The sequence below is a fragment of the Condylura cristata genome, unplaced genomic scaffold, assembly GCF_000260355.1.
Source record: "Condylura cristata isolate star-nosed mole 26May11 unplaced genomic scaffold, ConCri1.0 scaffold00035, whole genome shotgun sequence".
NCBI lineage: Eukaryota > Metazoa > Chordata > Mammalia > Eulipotyphla > Talpidae > Condylura > Condylura cristata.
This window is the reverse complement of record NW_004567136.1, coordinates 5,970,060-5,992,299: the sequence shown is the minus strand read 5'-3', so window position 1 is coordinate 5,992,299 and position 22,240 is coordinate 5,970,060. Positions and strand designations below refer to the sequence as shown.

Sequence of the window (22,240 nt, the reverse complement as noted above, 5' to 3'; positions counted from 1 at the left end):
TACTGCCTAATGATATATAAAGGGGGTCACGGACAATAAAGGGAGAGACTCCTGGATGAAGAACCTTGGTGTCCTGTGTTTTCTTTAACCTCATCGTCCCTCGCCGGACTCGGCTCCGATTAGCCGGACGCGGCAAGGTTGGTCTCTTCTGCCCCATGTATTAGTGACTCAATCATTTATTTATAGCAATATGAACTCATGGATATTTGATACTTTCGATGATAGCAAATATTCATTTTCTACGTTGCTGAAAGTGTTTCAGGGGTCCCTTTGCCATGCTCACACCATTAAAAGTTTTTTTTTTTTAAATAAATTTCTAGTTTTGGGCACTCTGTTCTTTTAAGAGTTCCAGAACAGACTTGCAAATACTTAAAAGCGGAGGCTGGAAACCCGAGAACACGCTGGAAGCAAGCGGGGCGAGGTTCCCTTCCCAGGGCTGATTTCTTACATCCTCACCCGTCCGAAGGGCTGGGAGTTTCTCTAGAACCTCTTCGTGAAGCCCCATCCGCAGCTCTGTGTCCCCACTGTTTCAGGATTCCTGCCGCTCGGGCTTCTCGCAGCTTCTCCAGGTGAGCAGGCCTCTGCTGTGACTAGCTCTCACCTGTGCTTTCAGACTGCTGGTGGCAATTGGTCCAAATCCCCTGAGGAGTCCAAGAAAGTTGTTGATTTTCAGTTTATTCAGCTTTTTTTCCTTGTCGTAAGGCTGAGACGGAAGATTCCCATGCTTTTACTGTGCCTGAGCTTAAACTGGACATCAGCTTTTGGGTCAGTAAAGAGAACTTTGTTTCTTCAAATGAACTCCTCACCAGAGGCTTATTTGTAGGGAGCGCTTCACCAGTGTAGGGTGACCCAAGTCCCAGTGCCCAATGAAGGACAGCAATTATTTTGGAGAGTTGGGGTTTCAGAGATCTTACAGTCCATCAGTGATCTTACGTTCACCTCGTCTAAATGCCTTTATGTCGTAGTAGAAGAGTCTAAAATTGTCTGAATTTCTTGTTCAAAAACACAAGCGAATCTTCTAAGGTAGGGGTCTGCCTCGACATCTCCTCTCTCTCCACCAGTCTCTAAGGAGATAGCCTGAGACTTAACAGAACTTGGAAGACCTTGGGGTGTTCTATAGAGAATATAGATTTAAGATTATGGAAGTATCTATTATATTGGATTTTGTTCCTGGCTCCTTGCTTGGAACTGCTAAAACCTTTGGAGTGATAGGTGTGTCTTTGAGTGCTAGTGATAGGCATCCAGACTGAGGAAAGTAGTTTGGCTTCCAGAAAGACCAAGTGATTAGAGGACCAAGTTGATTAGAGGATTGAGACATTCAGCCCCCCCCCCCAAACTCCTGGGTTAGCAAGGTTCAGTCAACCACAACCCATGATTTACTCAGTTGTGCCTCCACAAAATTCCCAATTCATGGGGTTCACAGAGTTTCCAGGTCAGCGAACATGTGGTGCACAGGGTCAGGCATGGAGGCCCCTCTCCCCCAGCCCTCCACCACTTCGCCCTGGGAGTGTCTTCCACGAGGATCTTATGAGTTGTACCTTTTATATTCATCCAAAGACATTGAGTGTTTTCCTGGCTCTGCGAGCTGTTCTAGAAACTCACTGAACCTGAGGAGGGGCTTCTGGAAGCCCTTGATTTAGAGCTGGCAGGTCGGAGTGCTGATGGCGCTGGGGTTTGGGCCCGGCTTTCGAGGCGGGGGCGTCGTGTGGGGAGAGCCTTGGCATCACAGGGTAATTAGTGCAGTACGGGGTAATTAGTGCCAGAATGGTGGGTCACAGTTGGTGCCTGCGATTAGACGGTTAGTGGTTGGTTTGGAAAACCCGTGCAGCCCGAGATATCCATTCATCTGAAATGGAAGAACAAGTAGGCAGCTATGACAGTTTTCAAATGTCTTCAGTATCCACAGGGACAGTGAGATGCCCCTGGTTCTTCCAGGCAGGACTCTTGCTTATTTTGAGAATGTGGAAATATGGTGTCCTTATTTTTCCTAACTTTTAGAAAAGAAGTAGATATTGTAGGTGGTATACAATTAAAATTTAGCTTTCAATTTGACATGCGGTGTTTAGCAACTTGGCTTCTCTTTGGGCTTCCTGACAGTAGATGACCGTGGAGAAGACCCTGCACAGCCCAGGCTTAGCCTTTCGCCTCTGCTGCACTAATGCTCACCGAGAGGAAAGCATGATTTCTCCTCCGTGTGTGTGGCTGGAAATTGGCCATCAACATATGAACTGTCTAGGAGCAAAGACAATTCACACCTCAAATCAGAAGTTGATTGTTTTTTGTTTTTAAAGATTTATGTATTTATGCACACAGACCTGGGGTACAGGCCAGAGGTGCATGGGCAGTGGAAGGATTCACCAGAGGAAGAGTGGGGAGCAGAACAGGCAGATGGATGAAGCACACTGCTGAGGGGAGCAGCGGGTGGGGCAGGAGAGGTCTGCCGCGCCCTGTGGGTCACCTCCGGGGCGGGGATTGAGCTCACACTGAAGCCGCTGCAGCTGGCTTGCAGGGCTGCGCTTTAATCCCCTGCGCCACCAGGGAGCACCCAGAAGTTGATTGTTAACGTAAGAGTCAAGATTGGGAGGGTGTCCCATCAGGCCAGTGCCCGCTTTCAAGAGGTTAGCTGTGAAGTGAGTTCACACACAGTTCTAGAACTAGTTGGAGGACACAGGATGAAAGGCAGAGCCTGGTGACCTCTTGACAGGAGCCCGACTGGGTCCAGTTTATTCATTTAGCCTCAACCTGATGCCCTCTTTGTGGGTCAGAGGTGAAGACATTTCCCGCCGTCCAGTCCAGGTCACTGGTGTGACTTCCCCCAACCTCACCATTAGGACACTTTGCCTCTGTGAGTGGCTTCCTGCTAAGGTAGTAAGACAGGCTTCACCTGAGTCTGTGGCCTCACTTCGTGATTTCTGGCCAGACCCTGTGTTTCCTGGGTTAGTATAGGAACCTTGTTGGCATTGTAGAATATTGACTTTTCCTCTGTGTCTCTCATGTACTTGAGCATTTTAACAAGCCAGCAGTTATGATAATTTTAATGGGAGATTGGTGTTCTACTTTACATAAGTGATAAATTTAAATCTGATTGAGTCTTTGAATGTAAACCCCAAGAGTATATAGATCCCGTCCCTTAATGCTTTGAGGTCTGTCCCTGACTATTTTTATTAAAATATTTCTCCATTCTACTTTATTCTGCTTACCAGGGTATTTTAAAAGGAACCATGTTTTGCCTTTGGCTTTATAACTAATCTGATTACTGTGTGTTTTTATGGAACAATAGGCAGAATATGTCAGCAGAGTTTTAGCAACAGCAGACTTAGCATCTGTGGCCCCCCAAATTGCTATTATTTATGGTTAATAGCTGTATGCAGTTTGGTGGCTGTTGCTCAGAATGACTCCACTGTATCTGGTCTTTGGGTTTGGCAATAATTGGGGGATATACTTGGGCACAAATTTAGTTTACTTTAGCATTGCTATTTTGTGTAATTACCAAGCAGAAAAACTCAATTCTTGATTTCCCCTTTAAAGTATCATGTGCAATTTTATTTGAGTTTGTGTTTAATAAAATGTTTTTAGTAATTTGACAGAATTGTATTTGTGTGTTTGTTTCATACTTATATAAATATATAAAAATAGCCGAACTTTGTTCATTCCTATTATCTGACTGGTCTTGATTACATCAATAATTTGCTTTATAACTTTGGTTTATTGGGTCCTGTTAAAAAAAAAAATACCGGCGCTGAGATTCCCAAAACAGGGAGTTTTAAAAAATTGGTTACATGACAAGTAGCAGAGCAAGAATCTGGAGCCTACATCTTTCTCTCTCTCTCTCTATCCCTCCTTCTTTTTTTTTTTTAACTGTTATTTTTGGATAATTTCAAACATTTGCCAAAGTAAAGAGAATAATGTGTCCAACCTACATAATCCGCATTCAGCTGTCATAACTCCTGGCTGCGCTTGTCTCACTGACATTCCCCACCTTTTCTCCCCTGGATTATTAAAGCAAATCTGACTCATGTCATTTCATCTCAAAATACTCAAATATGTATCTCCAAAAGACAGGACTTTCTTACCAAAATGGTATGGCACATGCCATTATCCTATCTAATCGATGCCAATCATTTGTTTTATCAACTGTCCCAGTTTCAAATTCCTCTCACCGTATCTGTCTGCTCAAAGTAACTTTGTCCCCTCTTTCTTTCTGCAGTTGCTTACTGACACTTTGAGGCCTCTCCCTGAAAAGGGGGTGCCTGGAGCCCATACACCCTTGATGATACATTAGGATATAGACCACTGCAGAGAGAGCTAACAGTGAAATTGTTTATCTTAAGGTCACTTTAAGGTGCCAACCTGCTGCACTTTTATTTACTTGCTTCATTTTGCTTTTGATTGTTAAGATCTCTTTCATGTTTCATTTAATTTTGTTTGAAAATTATATAGGAGTTTTACTATTATCAAGTCAAATTTGCACGGTAACTACACTGAAAAAAATGCTAATTGTCACCCCAGTCCCCCCAGTCCTGTTTGTTTCTTCCTCCACACCCCACCCCATGGCAGTTATTCTTTCAAGTTCTTGTTTTATCTCTTCATTTTTTAATGAAATGGAACAATACTGTGCACACTGTTCTAGCCCCTGGTTCTGTGGACTTACTGCTCTGTACTGGACTCGGTCAATTTAGAGCGACATTCACCACGCCTTCCTAGCTATATAATACCCTATAGACGAGGGGTGGCAAAGGTATCAAAACAGACTCCTTCTCATCCCTTTCTGCACGGCTGTCTGATTATATCAATACCACATATTAAAAGTCTTCCCCCGCAAATGTTTAAGTAGCAGTTTTTAGCCTATCTAGATTTCCATTCACAAATGGGTCTATCTCTGGATATTTCTGTTGTATCCACTGATTCCCAATTCATTTACCACAACTGTCCTATTTTGATACCAGAGACTTTATCGTATTTTTCAATATGTGGTAGGATCAACTTTCTTCATCTATTTTTTTTTCCCTCTGGAATTTATTTAGTGATTCTTGCTTGGTTTTCTTCTTATATTTTAAGTGTAAGTGTGGACTTTGCCTGGCTCATTTCCTAACTGGTTGCCTTTGGTAGGAATAAGCTTATTGATCTGATTTACCCTCCCCCGCCCCCAAGTTTTCTTTTTCCTTATAACTGGTTTGGCGTGGAGTCTTTTGACTTTCACATATATCCTCACATGCTCTGTAAATGAATTTTTAATGCCGTCGCTCACAAACATGCCTGCAGAGTGTTTCTCCTCTGCCTAATGGACCAATGCAGAATTCCCTGATGCAGAGTCTTGTTATGTTTCAGACTTTAGCAGCAAAGCCTCTTGCTCTCTGTCACTCAGGAAAGTGGGCCTTTTCTAGCTTTTGGGTTATAAGACTAGCATAGTTCTTTTGTTTTTTGAAGGTTCTACGTGAAGTTCCGCTGTCTATGGTGAATTTCACAAGTTCTCGGCACCCATATCCACCTGCATTTCTTTTAAATTCAAAATTGGAAGACTTGTGATAGATTGTAGAGCCTAGTGAAAAGTGATATTGGAAAATGCCATTAAGGAAATGTAAGGTCTGTCCTCAGACTTTGGAATCTGTAGATAAATCAGTGAGGTCTTGGGCTTGGTCTTTTGCTCCCCTTCTCTGTGACATATACCTGCCCTAATTCTTAAATCTAGGAGACTTTGGAATAGACTTGAAATGAAGGTTTACCAACTTAATTTTGCATTTGTGTTCAGCATGATAAGTGGGGTTAAAAAGTCAAATCATGCTTTTTAACGAAAGAGACACAGACTTCGGAGGCAAGGCCTCGGCTGCTGCAGGCTTCTCTTTAGCACCTCCCTCAGCATCTGCTTATACAGTGCTTTTCCTGAGGCGGGACGCCCGCCTTGTCCTCATCCCTTCCCTGCACTGCTCAGGTGATCACATGATGTCTCTCCCTAGCTCTGTTAACAGCACAGACCATATTTCCTAAACGTAAATCACACTTGCATTTCTGGTATGAGCTGCAGTTGGGTTACCCTTCGTCTTCACAGATCTGCAGCCGCCATGATTTCATCTGCACCTAAGCAAGGCCTCGGTCTGACTTAGCCGTAAGGCAGCAGTCAGTGTGTATGGGCTCATCAGTGAGCGGTTGAGTAGACTGTCATCACTTGCAGTAATGACTATATTTAAGCAAATAAAAGCTGGAGCATACTGCTAATAAACAGAGTAGTACAGAAATGCATAACAGCAAAAGCAATACGTTCGCTGACTTGTGCCACACAGAAATGGTCCGATTTTCATGGTAGGTGGTCATAAATTCAGAACTCTCTCATGCACAGAATGACAAAAGATATGAGCTATGAGTTAATAATTCAATGTGTCTTTCAAACAATTGTTTTATTTGAAATTAACAGAGGAAGCACTGAAGTGAAACTGAAGTTCATTCTAAACTTGGGGCTGGTGCTTCTTCACAATAAGACACCTTAGCTTCTAGAATTAGAAGAAAGCCCCCAGCCGCCACCCAGATCCTCTTCATTATAATTTAACACGTATCTCAGCCTCCACCAAGTCACCGTGGCTTCCCACGTTGTTCCTGTGCCTTTTGTTTGCTCTTCACTCATGTCGGCTCTGCTCCTCGCTGTCTCTGGATTATTTATGAGCTCAGCAACGGTGAGGGTTTAATTCTCACTTTGTAATTGGTTTCCTTAGTTCTGTCTCTGGGCTCCTTTAACCGCTGGCCCTCCGTTCATCACTTCACGTCCTTCTGGTATTGGATTTATTGTCTTATTAGGATCTTAGGGTCCAAGAAGTACTTGTGGGAGCTTATGTGTCTTGGCTTCTGTTTTCTTTCTGGTCGTCACGCTCTGTTTTTGCAGTCCTTCTGGTTCTGTTTGTTTACGTGCTTGAGGGAGCGGTGATGTGAGTGTTTGCACACACTCCCTGCCGGCTCGGCTTGCTGATGTACTGTGTGATCAGCTCTGTCTCTCTCCTAGGCATCCTTGTGGCATCCTTGTGTATGAGTCTTCCCCTGCCAGGCAGCTAGTGCCTGCCAGCCCTATTTCTCTCCACCAGGAGAGAATGGGGTGTCTCTGCTCGCTGGGCACTACCTGGAGGTCCTGGAGTTTTGTGTTTCCTTCTGAAGCCCCCACCCCCTCAGCCGAGCCAGGGAGGGTCCAACTCCTGTGACATGGCCCTGTCTCCTCCATCTTGGTCCTATCTTTCTTTGTTGAGCTCATGAGAGGTGCTATCTGAACACTGATTGCAAGGGACTTAAAAACATACATATTTCCGGGGCCCTCCTTGGTGGCGCAGAGGGTTACACAGCACTAAGAAGCTAAAGCCTCTTCAGTATGTGTTCGATCCCTGCCCCGAGATGATCCACGTGGCGCAGCAGACCTCTCCTGGCCCGCCCACTTTTCCCCTCAGCAGTGTGCTTCGTCAGTCGGCCTGTTCTGCTCCCCACTCTGTCTCTGGTGAAGCCTCTCACTGCAGCGGCACCTCTGTCCTGTACCCCAGTTCTGTATGCATAAGTAAATACATCTTTACTACACACACACACACACACACACACACACACACATATTTCCTAGAGTGACCTTTGTCTGCTTCAACTCATGTCACCTGCAGATATTAGAGCACATTTCAGTGAAAATTCCCCATCCTTCCTGTTAGCTTCTGAGCTCATGGCTGCTGTTGAAGATGGTGGGGGCGGGGTGATGGCTGGAATCTGGAGTCTTCAGAACCTCCCCAGTCTTCACTCCCCTGATGTCCTTCTAGCTCAGATAGAACATTATGCTTTTTCTTCCTTTTGTTGCTTGCACTGGTGGATCTCTGCAGGTGTTTGTCCTGTCTGTTTCTTGAAGCACCTGAGGGTGGGGGCCTGTTGTCTTCCATCGTAGGAAACTGCCACAGGATGACTTTAGGGAAGCTGAAAGACCAGTATGGACAATGCAGAGAGCCCCTGCAATCCACGTGTTCAGCAGACGGCTTGGCAAGTGTCATTTTTTAGATCCTTACAATTATCCTGCGTGTTAGCATGACTGTTCAACACCATTCACAGACAGGGAAGCTGAAGCACGCAGATGTTAGGCAATATTCACCCACTTGAAGCCTGTAGTTGGGAGCCTGTGCTTTTTGCTGGTGCAAAACTTGCCTTTGCGTGAACTTGCCTGATCGCCTTTCCTATGCAGACACGTGTGACTGTATCAGCTGTGACAGTTACCCTACTGGCGAACAAATGTTAGTGTGATGGGATGGAAGTATTTTTTGAAGAAATTACTCAGAGAACTGTCATTAATACCACACTCAAGTCAATGACTTATCTCCAAGTGAGTTTTCTTCCATTCAAATAGATTCTAGATCGTTCTAGAAGGTTTTCTGTTGTGTGACAAGCACTCAGTGAAGCTTTGTGGGTGAACTTTTCATCCTTTGCTATTTGTGCAACTGAAGAAGAAACTAGGGGTCAGAGTGAAATGAGGTGCTCCCATAAGGTCACTGGCTTTTGGGGGGAGGGAGGCAGCTGGATCCAAGCCCAGTCTGCTGGGCTTTCACCACCATGGTCTCTGAATGAGCCTGCCCTGCCTGGGATCAGGTCCTGCATGCTCTCGGCTCTTCCTGGTCCCCAGAGCCATCTGTCCTAGCCATGAACCAGGGTAAGAGTCAAAATCAGTCACCACATTTTAAAAACTGGCTTCAGAAAAGTCCAAATTCCTGTGTGGGGAAATTGAGCTTGCAGTATGTGAAAAAACTATACTATGGACTAGAAACTTAGAGAAAGAAATTTATTTAATTTTTAATGGTTTGTCTCCCATAAAAAAATCACAGAGAGATATATAAGCAGTGGCACTTGTTAGCTCGCATTGAACTCAATGTATTTTTACTCTAAAAAGAAAAAGTCCTAAATAGTTGTCTTACTCAGCTCAGACTGTCATAACAAAATGCCACAGACACAGCGGCTCAGCAGCAAAAGTTATGTTCTGGAATTTCTGGTAGAATGCTGGTGAGAGTTGACTTTCTGGGTTGTAGACAGCACCTTCTTGCCGAGTCTGAATCCTGTGATGTTTTCTTTCTTTCCTTTTTTGTGCACATACATGCAGAGGGAGAGTTAAAGGGTCACGGGAGCGGTTGTCTTGTGATTCTCTAACCAGATGACCCCCTAAAAAGCCTTATCTCCAGATGCATTCACACTGGGGCTAAGGCTTCAACATTGGAATTTGGGGAGAATATGATGCAGTCTGCAGCAGTAAGATAGTTATTTTTCTCCTTGAATCTAATGTCTTCCTCTTATTTTATTTTATATTTTATTTTTTTGCTCTGCTTATCTGAACTCTGTTGCAACTAAATTATAAACATCACTAGAAAGGATCAGTGTCTAAATGCTACAAACAGCCCAGCATATTATTCTTAATATTTCGGCATCAAGTGATAATTATGTTTGGATTATTTAATGATCAGATTTGATTTTATGTGTTTTGCATGTTGACTGAAAGATAATACATGATCAACTTTTAATATGTGGCTATTCAGATTTTCACCCTTCCTAATCAGGTAATCATCCTGTACTTTTTAAAATAAAAGACAGAATAGAATGTGCTCTATCGTTTTTGTACAGAGATACAGTTGAAATGTAATGTTCCTATTGAGTTACAGAAAGAAAGAAAAATTGCTACTTAAAACAGTTGGGTTCTTGGCAAGTGAAATTAAAAATAAAAAGGAATATTGTGATTTTTTTTCTAGAGGTCTTACTCTGATATAACTGGCTCTCGGGAAAAAATATGAGCCAAGTATAAAAAAAAACCTGGCACAGTGTGATCAGAAAGAAAAGTCTTTTTAGAGATGTGCCGAATTCTGAGAGTTAATTAAAACTAAGACTTTGTCATGTGGTATTCTAAACTTGTTATATATAGCTTTTTCATTGGAAAAAACTTTTAAATCATCTATTCACATAGGATGAGCATTTTCTTTAATATTCAAGGGAACTGACTTGTACCCCAAAGCCCCACATTTGAGAAACGGATTCCTTCCATCCCCAAGGAATCTGTGTCTAGTCTGGAAGATTTTTCTGCTTCCTGGACTCCAGTTTTCCTGCCTCTGTTGAATGTCCAGATCTTAGAAGAAAGATGAGAGAAAAAGTAGGTCTTTGGGGTAATTTTAGGGACTTTGACTGTGTGAAATGGGGAAGTGGTAAGTAGATAGTGACATAGTCTGACTTAATTTACTAAAGCATCACTCTGGCTGCGAGTGGACATGAGGCAATTGGGGAGAAGGTAAGGCGGGAGTCCAGTGAGGAGAGTCTGATGGCCTCGTGGCCAATTCATGGATGTGTCTGTGAAGGCAGTTTTCAGATGGCGGCCTTTGAGTCTGCCAGGTTACTGTCCATAATGTGAATGGGCCTCAGCCAATCAGCTGAAGTTCTTAACTGAACAAAAAGCTCATCTCTGAGCAAGAAGGAATTCTGCCAGCTGATGGGCTTTGTTTGGACTCTGCTCTTCCCCGAATTTTCAGCCTACTTTCTACCCTGCTCCCCAATAGCACGAACCAGTTCCTTAAAACAATTGCTCTCTCTCTGCCACACACGCACAGGCACACACACACCTCTTGTTGGCCCCGTTTCTCCCTGATGAATATAAGCAGCAATCTAGAAACCATGATGGTGACTTGGACCAGGTAGGGGTAGCAGTGGTAGTAATGAGTAGTGATTAGATTCCAGATGATCTGCAGAACTTCCTAAGAATTTGGACACAGGATTGAGAAAAAGAGCAAGCAGAAGGATCACGCTAGGGCTTTGTATAGCTTCTATAACACCAAATAAAGAATGCTGTCAAAAACAGGGTGAAACTGGGCCCTCCCTGGTGGCGCAGCGGGTTAAAGCACAGCACTGAGAATCTAAAGCCACTTCTGCATGAGTTCGATTCCCGCCTGCCCCGGAGGTGACCACATGGTGTGGCAGACCTCTCCTGACCCGCCCGCTGCTCCCCTCAGCAGTGTACTTCATCATTCTGCCTGTTCTGCTCGCCACTCTGTCTCTGGTGAAGCTTCTCACCGCCCCTGAGCCTCTGACCTGTACCCCAGTTCTGTATGCACAAATAAATAAATCTTTAAAAAACAAAAAAAAAAAACAAAACAAAACAAAAAAAAACAGGGTGAAACTCCCCATGGGGATTACAACTGAGATGGAATATATTATTTAAAAAAAAAAAACAAAACACCAGGGTGATACTCATTTGAAAAAGCGGACCATATCCTTAGAAAAATGGAAAAAAGAATCTTTTTAAAAATAGTTACAAAAACTTCAAAATGCCAAGTCTCAAAATTAACACCAAATATTATGAACTTATAGGAAAATCAAAAATTATGAACTCTAGAAAAATTACAAAACATACTTTAAAATAAATGAAGCAATAGAAATCTTATAAAGATGTCATTTCTCACTAAAGTATTATGTAAATTTAATTACCCCAATTAAAATAATGATGGGATTAGGATATGGAACAGAATATATACAAGGCTGCTGTAACAAAGTGTCACAAACAAGGTGCCTTAAAACAACCGCACCTCCTTCAGCAGATAGATAAATCAAACCCCATCTTTCCCAGTTGTCCCCCTTGCGAGTTCTTCAGGGTGGCTGGATGGACTCCCACATACCAGGGTCCTAGAAAAGTGATCCAAGGGAAGCTGGGTGGATGACATCTTTCTGCAGTTGAACACAATGAGTGACGTCTGGCACCCACTAAACCATCAAACGTTCTCAGCCGGCACTACGCTTTGATTGCCCAGGGCCCATGAAAGGATGGAAGAGTTGTGTGGCAGATATCCCAGGTAGGTAGGTGGGTGGGGCCCAACAAGTCAGGTCCTCAAATGGAATGTTCCTGAATGTGTAGCTATAATGGTGGCACAGAATTCTGTGCTCATCTATACTAGATATTTATGGCCATTTGGGATCATCTCTCCTTGTACTGCTGTTTCTACTAGCCACAGAACAGACACTCCCATAGGACAAGCAATTCTGCAATTTAGAGTACCGTGATTATGCAGGAAGATGAATAATTCTGAGCTGATTTGAAATCCACTTGCATTATTACAACTCATCTCCATCCTATGCTGATCAAGAAAACCAACAAATAAAACCTTACTTAATTTTTAGCACTTTAATTGTGAAGTTAGATGGACCAAACTATGGATTTAAATTTTTTATCATCCACTTTTACATTTCTCACAAATAAGACTACCACAAATAAAATTTTAAAGAACTCAGTAGTTAAAAGTTCTTCTCAGAATTTTTTCTTTCCTATCCCACGGCAGACGATTATAACACTGGACAAAATTAGTGGGGCAACCACAGCCACACATTAGAAGATAGGTAGCGCAGGACTGTGACCCATGAGAAGGGAAATGCATGCGTGAGTTCTGTAGCCACCATAGTTTATCTAGGAAGCTTACTTTCTAGGTGCAATGTAAGAGAAAACAGCATCTCCCTGAGCTTGGGGCACACGAACAGAGTATAGAGCTGCTGAAGGGAGAGGGGTTCAGACAAGCATGTTGGAGAGAACGGAGCTATAAGACAAGGAGGCCCCGATAGCTTCACAGAGGCCCCCAATTATTTAGCCAAATGCTTAGCTACACATCAGCAGCTGACTCTCTGCAAGACCTGGACAGCGGATCCGCTGCTGGAGGACTGTATTCCAGATTCGGGAGGTTGATTTAAAAAACTCCTAGCAAATGGGTAAGGTTAAAAATCTTATGTTGAGTTTTATGTCTGAATCTGTGCCCCAGATGCCGCCTTGACTCAGTGGCGGCCTGGGCTGTCAATTGCTGATCCCTTCCAGGAGATCACGGTGGGAGCAGGAGCTGTGAAGCCTTGGGATCTTAGTTTGTTTAACTTCGTGTATTCAAGCTGTAAACCGACACCATTTTCCCTGTGCTTTTTCATTTTGCTGTTTGCGCACCAAAGTGGGCATCTTTTCACTCGACATCAAATATTTGATATAATACAGAGCTTGCTGGAAGCTTCTTTCCATTAAAACCCCAGGAGAAAATGAACACACGAAAGCAATTAATTTTTTTCTGAAAATTGAGAACAACCGTTTTTTAAAGGCATGTGATTCCCGACACACCCACACATCCATGAATGCACCCCTTATCTGTAAACCCTGTGTCCAAGCTTTTTATCCAGCTTTTTATCTTAAAATTTGATGTGTCAGGTCCCCATTCACTGACTTTTTTTTTAAAACAGGATGATGCTGGCTTAGGAAGGTGCAGGTCTGTGTTTGAGTACATATATGCAGTTTGCTTACACTGCAGCAAATAAGAATCTGCTTCTTTAATAGGCAAGTGCAGTTCACTTACACTGGAGGCAAATAAGAATTAATTCCACTGGAAGTTGATAAAGTTTAAGCCCATTAACAGCCAGACTACTTTATATTAGATTTTCAAATGAATGAGAAATTAATGGAGAAAAGAGCTCTCAAAATAGCCTTAGAATGGCCATATTTATATCCCCATCCTGCTTGCCAAAAATAATTACATCCCATTTTTTCCTGCCAGCCATTTAAATGCCTTTCACAGAAAATGGAAAAAGGAGTTGGTGCAGCTTAGGTGTCTCCCATAAGAAAGAAGAAAGTTCTTAGATCTCCAGCAGTTTGTAAGCTTTGTTGATCATGGAAGGTTTAGTTTTGAAATGGTCCCTACTTTTTTTTTTTTAAGATTTATTTATTTATGCATACAGAACTGGGGTATAGGCCAGAAATGCAGGAGTGCTGAGACGATTCACCAGAGAAAGAGTGGGGAGCAGAACAGGCAGATCGACGAAGTACACTGCTGAGGGGAGCAGCGGGCGGGTCAGGAGAGGTCTGCCGCGCCATGTGGTCATCTCCAGGGCGGGGGTCCAACTCATGCTGAAGTGTCTTTAGCTTCTTAGCGCTGTGCTTTAATCTGCTGCGCCACCAGGGAGAGCCCGAAATGGTCCCTATTTTTATGTCTGTTTGTATATCACTTATTCCCTAAGCCAGTTACCCAACATTTCTTTCCAAATGGTAGTTATGACTGAGTAGTGCTACACGAGCAACTGCTGCTTACTGTGTGCAGTTACCTGCCTAGGGGTCCTTGTTTGGTTCATGAGCTGACGCTGGCTGGTCCTGATGCTGGCTGGTCCTGCTGAATCCAGCTAACCATCTGTGGATGGAAACTTTGCTTGTTTCCATTTCCTGGCTATTGTAAATAATTAAGCAACCAACAGTTGCAGAGTTCTTTTCAAGACAATGATTTTGTTTCTGTGGGGTATATACCCCGTCTTATTTTTTTTCCATCAAAATCTGTTTCTGACACCTTCTCCTGTGTGACCTCATGAGGAGGCTTTTCTCCCCCGCTAGGGGGCGCTATGATTGGACTAGGGTCTGCTTCCACTCTGGGGCCCCAACTGGCCGCAGGCAGGACCAGGGCCCTTGTATTTGTGACTGCCCCTTCTCGAAGCTGTCACCCCTGGTGCCCAAGGCTGCCAGGTGAGAGTGGAGTACGGGCCTTCACTGATCCCCCCCATCTCCTGTTCCCTGTTTTGGGGAACACGTCTGTGTTTAAAACCATGCCACTCCTGTCCCAACCAGGCGGCACCTCTCTGATCGTCCTGTGCAGCGTTTGGAGGATGTGACATTTCAGCAAGGCAGAGGCGGGGTCTCAGCAAACATTTCTGTCATTTGCTGGAGAAGCCAGAAGAACACATTGGTGGAGACCTGTCATCATTCTCTCGGTTTTCGCATCGTTCTCAGATCGTTGCTCTCGGAATGACATTCCATCAGCCCCTTTGTGTCCCGGCCTAGCCACTTTTCTTAGAGGGAAAGCAGCAGGCCTGGCACCTGTGGTGGACAAGTTCTGGGGGGCCATAGATTCCAAACAACATGCTCTCCCCAGGTGGGAAACTCCACCCCCTGGCCAGCTCCTGGAGAAAAGGACAGCTGCTGTCCAGATAATTGTAAAGATGACGTTCAGTAACCTTGTGAGAAGAAAAAAAAAAGCATCATGTTTTCCATCAACCACTTTGTAGGAACCCTTTTGAAAAAGTCACAGCATTTTAATATAATTTCACAGCTATGGAACTTTCATTTCTAAGACTTGGCTGTTTGGTTTCCCAGGTAACAAATCACAGTGGCTGCATCTAAGAAACATTTTGTGAAAGTCTCTTTATATGTTGACCAGCTCTTTAAAGTGCAGTGAACTTGGTCCCTGCATCAGAAGAGACAAGTGTTCTTGTCCTTGTGCCCTTGACCTTCAGTACAGTGTGGCTCTGAGCCCGGCCTCTGCCCTGCCCCTGAATCATCACCACCTTCTAGCAGGATGTGGGCAGCGTCTGGAGCAGAGTTGGTTTATTCTGGGCCGTGACCACTATGTGGAACTGCCCCCACTTACCACCTGCTTCTTTGAACTTCCAGAACGCTGGCCATTCCTTTGAATGTTCTAATAAAGAATCATGTCTTTTGGAAAAAAGATAGTGTTGTGTCTTTTTAATTTTCACAACTTCTTTTTTTTTTAATTGCACTGGCTCGGGCTTCCAGTCAAATGATAAATCAAAGTGTTGATAGAGGGTTTCTTTGTCTTATTTCTCATCTCAGAGAAGATAGTTTCAGTATTTTATAATGAAGTGTGATGTTTAGTACATATTGTTTGTAGTGATTAAGTTCTCGTCTCAATATTGCTAAGTTTCCTTTTTTTCTTATATTATTATATATATATTTTATTTCGTGTTATGCTTTAAACAAAATCATGGCTAATGTTTTCTCTTGTGACTTTCCTTTTTTGAGATGACCATATGAGACACCCTCCTTTATTCTGCTAATATGGTAAATTGACCCTGATTGATGTTGCAATCAGCTTGCTTTGCTGGGCTGAATTCATCTGGCTCGTGCTGAATCTCTCGATTTTGTTTGTCAATGTCTTGTTTAGGGTTTTTGATTATATATTCATGAGGGAAATTGGCCTTCATCTTCATTTTTCAAAATGACCTTGTCAGATTTTAATATTAAAGTTATGCTTTCTTCACAGAACACAGTGGCAAGAGTCTCTTTTCATTTCTGGAAATATTTACTGAAAACCGGTGTTATTCCTTTCTTAGTGCTCGGTAGAATTTATTTGTGAAATCACCCCACTTTGAGGTTTTCTTTAAGGGAAACTTTTGAGTTAGAGAGTCAGTAATCCTCACGACTATTCAGTTTTTGAGGGTTTTGGCATCATTGTTTTGGAGAGGAAAGGTTATTCTTTTGTAGCAATTTGCCCATCGCATCCGGTCTCAAATGCAAACACTGCAGCATATAATAGACTCGTTGTCTGTTTAATATCTGTGGGGATGTAGTACTCTGTTGTTCGCATCTCTGCAAGAGGTGGAGCTGGTCCTGGGCGTGCTGGAAGGAGCTGGGGGCTGGAAGCAAGGTTATCTCTAGGGCCATACTGACAGGAAGAAACAAGCCCTTCTCCACCCACTTTTCAAGTGACCTCCATCGCCTCTTATTGGAAGAACCCAACGGGAAGCCATCTAACAAAGAAAAACACAGTTTGCAGAGATACCAGCTGGCATCAGAGAGCAGTGGATTTAGAACTGAGAGACCAAAGATTAATAGCCAGCCCACCCTCCCAATTAAATATTTCCTGTGTCCTCCTGGTCACCTGGAGGTGACCCATAAAATGATTTTTCTTTCACTCCTATCTCCTCCCTCTTCTTATTCGAGGGATGCGGAGATTGTGTGAGCCCAGGTTTTAGCACAATTTTCTCTTCTGCCATTTCGAGAAGCCTCACAAACAGTTGTATTATAATTGACACTCATATTGTCCAGTGGGATTTTAACATAAATATCCCGAGATTCACTCTCACAGCTGCCCACTGCTTGCTAGCTTGGCCTCCTGTGGGGCCTCAGATGAGTCGGCTCTTTGGTGGGAGCTCACAGGAGGACCAGTAGAATGCTCCTTTGTGCTGACCATCACAATAGCTTGCCGGGCAGAGAACTCATGGATACTAGCCCTCGATATTCCCTGGCCACTAAATGGGGTTCTCTTATGTGTTAGTTTATATGATTATAAAGGAGAATTGTGATGTCCCACTGATGTTTTCTACAAGTAACTTCTTTTTGTCTGGACGGTTAGATGGTTTTTCTCCTTAATCTTGAAAATTAAGGCATTCTTGTGAGGATGCCTTGATATCCATTTTCAGAATACTTTAGACTAAAGATTTGAATTGCTTTTTCTTTGATATTGTGTCTTTGCTTATTCTCTGTTGTATGCTTTGCTCTTTCCCCCAGCTTCTATTGTTTATTATAATATGTCCTGCTTCTACCCATCATATTTTGATATTTCACTTGTGATTTTTATTTTATTAACTTTCTGTCCTGTAGGTGTGACACATCTTTCATTTGAACATCCTAAAACAGCAGTTCTGTTTTGAGTGAGAACCATTCTTTTTTCTAGTAGCTTTAATAAACATTTTTTTATATTATTTTAATTACTAAACATTTTTAAATTAAAAAAATCATGCATTACTGTATTCAAGAAGCACTTTGCTGTGCTCTAATAATATCTCCTCATGTGTTTTTATTATGTTTTTATTATATAGTCTATTTTTATTTCTTCCATTAGTTCTACTCCATAGTAACCATCTGTTCAAGAATTTGACTGTCTCCTTCCTTCAATCTACTGTACTTGTTAGGTGGCCAGAGAGTTTGTTTTGCCGGATCACTTTCTTAGAGTTGAGCTTAAGGCTCAACAGAAAGAGAGGGAGACACAGTGAGATTGCTTCTCCTCTGTGGGCCAGCAAATGACTCCATCTTGCTTTAGAACTGGCAGGGAGTGGTGGGTGGGAGAGTGTAATTTCAGAATCAAGTAGAACGGGATTATCTTCTTACTTTGCCATTTCTTTTTCAATGGGGACAGTTGGGCCCTCCCACATCTGACCTCCTGGGGGGCGAGACACCTCCTCTGCTGCTTAGAAGCCTCCTGCAGTGAGTCAGCTTAGCTCCCTTCTGGAATGGGCTGGCTGCTCATCACTTTGGGCTTTTCTAGAGTCTTGACCTTTGGCCCACAGAGGCCAGCTGACCCCTGAGTTTGGCTCCTGCGCAGGACTGAGCTTGCATCTCCATCACAGCCGACAGCCTCTGGCTGCACCCACATCCCAGCTCTCCACACTGCCAATTTCAGTCTCTTGATGGGTTGGCTCAACTCTACTCATGGTCACAAGGTAAGTGAAGAGGATTTGTCCCCCCAGTAAAGCCCTTTTTGAGAGCAAGTAAACATTTCGGATTACCTCTCCTCCCTCCTTACTCCTTATATCTCTTTGGTAATAACTTCATTTGTAAAGCAGTCATGTTATTTGGGTTGTATAGCTTGTTTATAAATGTAGACAAATAGCTTGAAGTTCGATAAAGAAGGGAAAAGCTGAATGACTGTTCCTGTTAAATGGCAATGTGTTGGGCTGGATTTCTTTGAAGTGGCACTTAATAATCACACTTGGGCAGAGAGGATTAAAGCAAGCCTAACAGGTGTGCCCACCTGAACGCCTTCTATATGGACAGTCTTGATTTCTCTCTTTCTTTCCTGTATTACTGGCAGTATACAGATCACATGTAATTATGTTAAAACATCCTTATGGGTAATTTTAACCTTTTGTAGCTGACATGACTTTTAAACAACGTCTTATTCTTTTAGTACCTCTTCACACCCATCATCTCTTCCCTACCCACGTAATGGAATGTGTTCAGTATCAAATGATGGAGACCAACTTCAAGCGGATCAAGTAAAAGGAGGTTTTACTCTCTCTGGCTACCCAGGAGGTCCAGGGAGTCAGGTGGCAGCATTAGGAATGTTTCTCAATACTTTGATCTCTTTTGAGTTGAATTCCCAATGAGGCAGGTTATTCCTGAGCAAAGGCAGGAAGCTTACCTTACCCCACTGCAGGTCAGCTCAGAGGAAGGCTCCCACATAACCCCTGCAAGGATGTGGATGGGACTTGCAAATCAGTAGCTGTGGTTGGCCTGCACCCTGGATCCCAGGAAAGGATACAGAGCAGGAGCAGCAGCAGGCAAAGAAAAAGGAACTTAATACCTTACGCAATCCTAATATTATAACTTCACAGATCTTAATAATTTTCATAAGTAAAAGGCCCCGAGTAATGGCAAGATTCCCATTCCTGAAAAGAGAGTGAGAAGAAGCTCTGGGCCAAATGGCCGCACTGCTTGGAAAGTGTTGTCTCATCAAGATCCACCTCTCCACCTGCTTCCACCAGCCAAGAAAGCTCTGTTGCCACTTGAAGTATTCTTTCAAGAGGGACACTGTGTTCTTAGGCAACCCCAGCATGTGATTTAACCAGGTTGGATCTGTGTTACAAGTGAATGGACTCTGGGAATTTATTGCAACCACTACCGTATCTGAATTGCTTTCTCTGCTGGGTACCCCCCCCCCCCAATCGATTGCTCACATGCTGCCAATCAGCTTCTCCCAGAAACGTCAGCAAAGCTCTATGGTGGGCGCATCCTTGAACCATCCCTTTCATTCTCACATACTCCTTACTTGCTTTTAGCACTGAATTGCTCTTAGAAAATTTAAAGCATTTTTCTGGTTCTGTAAGAAATACCTTTGAATGAAGAGGAGAATGCAGTAAAATTATAAAGATGATTAAAGCTTTTTAGCAGGCATTTGCTACCAAGGAGATGAAATGAAACCTTTAATTACTGAGAGACATATAAAGAGCAATCGGCACTAGGCATTTCTTTGCCAAGTGTCTAATGGTTTAGTTTTTCCCATGAAGAAACTTGATATTATTTTTTCTTTTTGGTCTACTTATAAAGTTATTAGTTATTACCATAAGGTATTTGAATTTTTTGTTGTCGTTTTAACCACCTGTTTTTATCATTTCATTAGCTGAACAAAATCTACCAACTGACTTTACTGAAGATTTGAATGTTGCATAATTGCTGTGGCATAATGTCACTGAAATTCATTCAGGATTTAGTTTTTCATTATCTCCCAAGCAAGAAAATCAGGATTGAATTCTATTTCTAAAAATACCTTGAATACCAAAAAAAAAAAAAAAAAAAAAAAAAGTAATTTGAAGACCATCTTGGATAAGTTTCTTTCCAATCTTATTTTTGATTTTTGTGTGTATATGTGTCTCACTGCCATAGTATCTTTCTACTATCTTTTGAAGTATGATCACTTTTCAAATACTTTCCTTCACATGCCCCCCTGGGAGAAGACAACATATTAGTAAATAGCCATATGCTGAGTACTTAGGGAATCTCACTTAGTTCTCTGACTCTGGGGGACTGAACATGGAAAGAATGTCAACAGTTCTCCCAGTATCGTTGGGGTTTCTAACCTAGCTCCATCACATTTCAGGGTACAGGTGCTGCTGACACACATGGCCGCTTCTCACACAGTCTCAGGGAGTAGCCTGACCTTTTGGGCTGCTTGCTAGTTTGAGTGAGCAGCTTAATAAACAAACAAACTCACAAGCACAGAGAAGCCGGTCCAGTTGCTGGCCACAGCTTTCATCTTATCTTCCACTTCTCAGTTACCCCTTGGTTGCTGAAATTTTTTGACTCAGGGCACAGTTAATCCTTCTGGAGGAACTTTTTGCAACATTCTTGATTGCAGTTTCTTTGAACTTGAGTCCAAATTTTAGTTTTCAAGAAAATTGAGGCAGATGGGTGTTTTCTTTGTAGAAAAATGAGTGTCTTGATGATATATTTGTGTTTCTTAGGTTTCTGTCATTACCGTTGACGCTTGGGGGCTTATTGTTGGCTCTTGTGTGGAAAAGAAAGTTATTACTCACAGTCTACCAGATTTTAGCATACTCGCATCACAACATGGAATATCATTTTATACTTATGGCAGTTCCAGGCCATTATCAGAATGCATTTTCATATTGAATTACAAGCAAAAATTTTATGCTACTAACATTTAATGAAATTTTAATAAGGTTGTGTTTTGAAGCTATTATTCAAATAATGTGGTTTGAATTGCTTCCCTTTGAACATGTTTGCATTAAAGAACTCAATATATTTGGCTCTTTGAAGAGTTTATCCAATTTTGGGGTAGCTATAAAAAGACAAAGAGAGAAATTCAGCTTCTTTAAAAGTCAGTAAACAGAACAGGAACACATTTGCTAAGATCTCTAGAACAGTGGCAGCAGATTGCTGATGGTTTGAGCTAATGAAATGACTCCTTTTGGTTATTAGAGTTGTACAATTAAAATAATATATACAGAGTGCACACACCACAGATTATGAGGGATGATGCCCGCTTATCTTTCTTATTTTATTGAGCCCTGAGGCTAATATCTTAAGAATTAAGAAATGTTGGAGATTCACATTATTGCAGTTCTTGATCAGTGATGCCCAAAATTAAATGGCAGTCTCTTGAGAGAGCACATTTCTGTTTGTAGCTTTCTTAACCCATTTGTGCTAAAATCGTGGTTCTGGGCCCAAGGCAGTTACATAAGATGCGCTTCCCAAAAGATCAACTCTTTTGAACATGCAAAAACATGCTGTGTGGATTGGTCTTACTTTGATGGAATTGCAAGGCTTAAAATATAAATGCTGACATAGTGCAAGTACTGCTTGGGAGGAAAGTCCTCCCTTACCAAACGTGTTTTTAATCGGCGCTTAGGAGCATTAAAATAACCCTTGGTGAGTGGTTACGCGGGGGGTTAAACTTGAGTGAGGGGCTTGGGGAAGGCAAAGCAAACTTGGGACTCCTCTGGGTTTTTAATTTATGTTCGGCTTTGTGTATAAATAAATGCTTTTGCACTTCCACTTTCAAGCACCTGCCGGCCTGTTCACCCGATTTTCCTCCCACATTCATTAGTTACCTCTATCTAGAAACAGCCCCCATTTCAAGTCTCAATATTTCTTGAGCATCGCCTAGATGCTGTGTGGTTCTGAACTGCGCAGCACGCTTGAGTACAGCGCTTGTTCTCTATTGGTATGTTTTAATACTGAAGATACTTTCACTGCATGAAAACCGGAACCCGAATCCCCAAGACAGGGCTGATAACCCGGCTTCTGTCCACGACTGCGCAGCGGCCGAGCCCGCCCCGGGACGCATGCGCACCTCCGTGACGTCACGCGCAGACTCCGCCCAGGCCGCGCGCCGGCTCTGACGCCACACGCCTCTGGCCCCGCCCATAGCCGCCCTGGCGTGCCCGCACGGACCCACAATCCCCGAGGCGCGCTGCTCTCCCGCCGCCGGTTACGGCGAGCACCGGGCCCGCCAGG

General features: G+C 43.0%; 1 protein-coding gene across 1 annotated transcript in view; it reads left to right on the top strand.

Annotated features, from left to right (window-relative positions):
• Positions 1-22,240, top strand: part of FAM189A1 (family with sequence similarity 189, member A1) — a 130,794-nt gene that overhangs the window by 30,612 nt on the left and 77,942 nt on the right. The gene's annotated exons all lie outside the window — the stretch shown is intronic.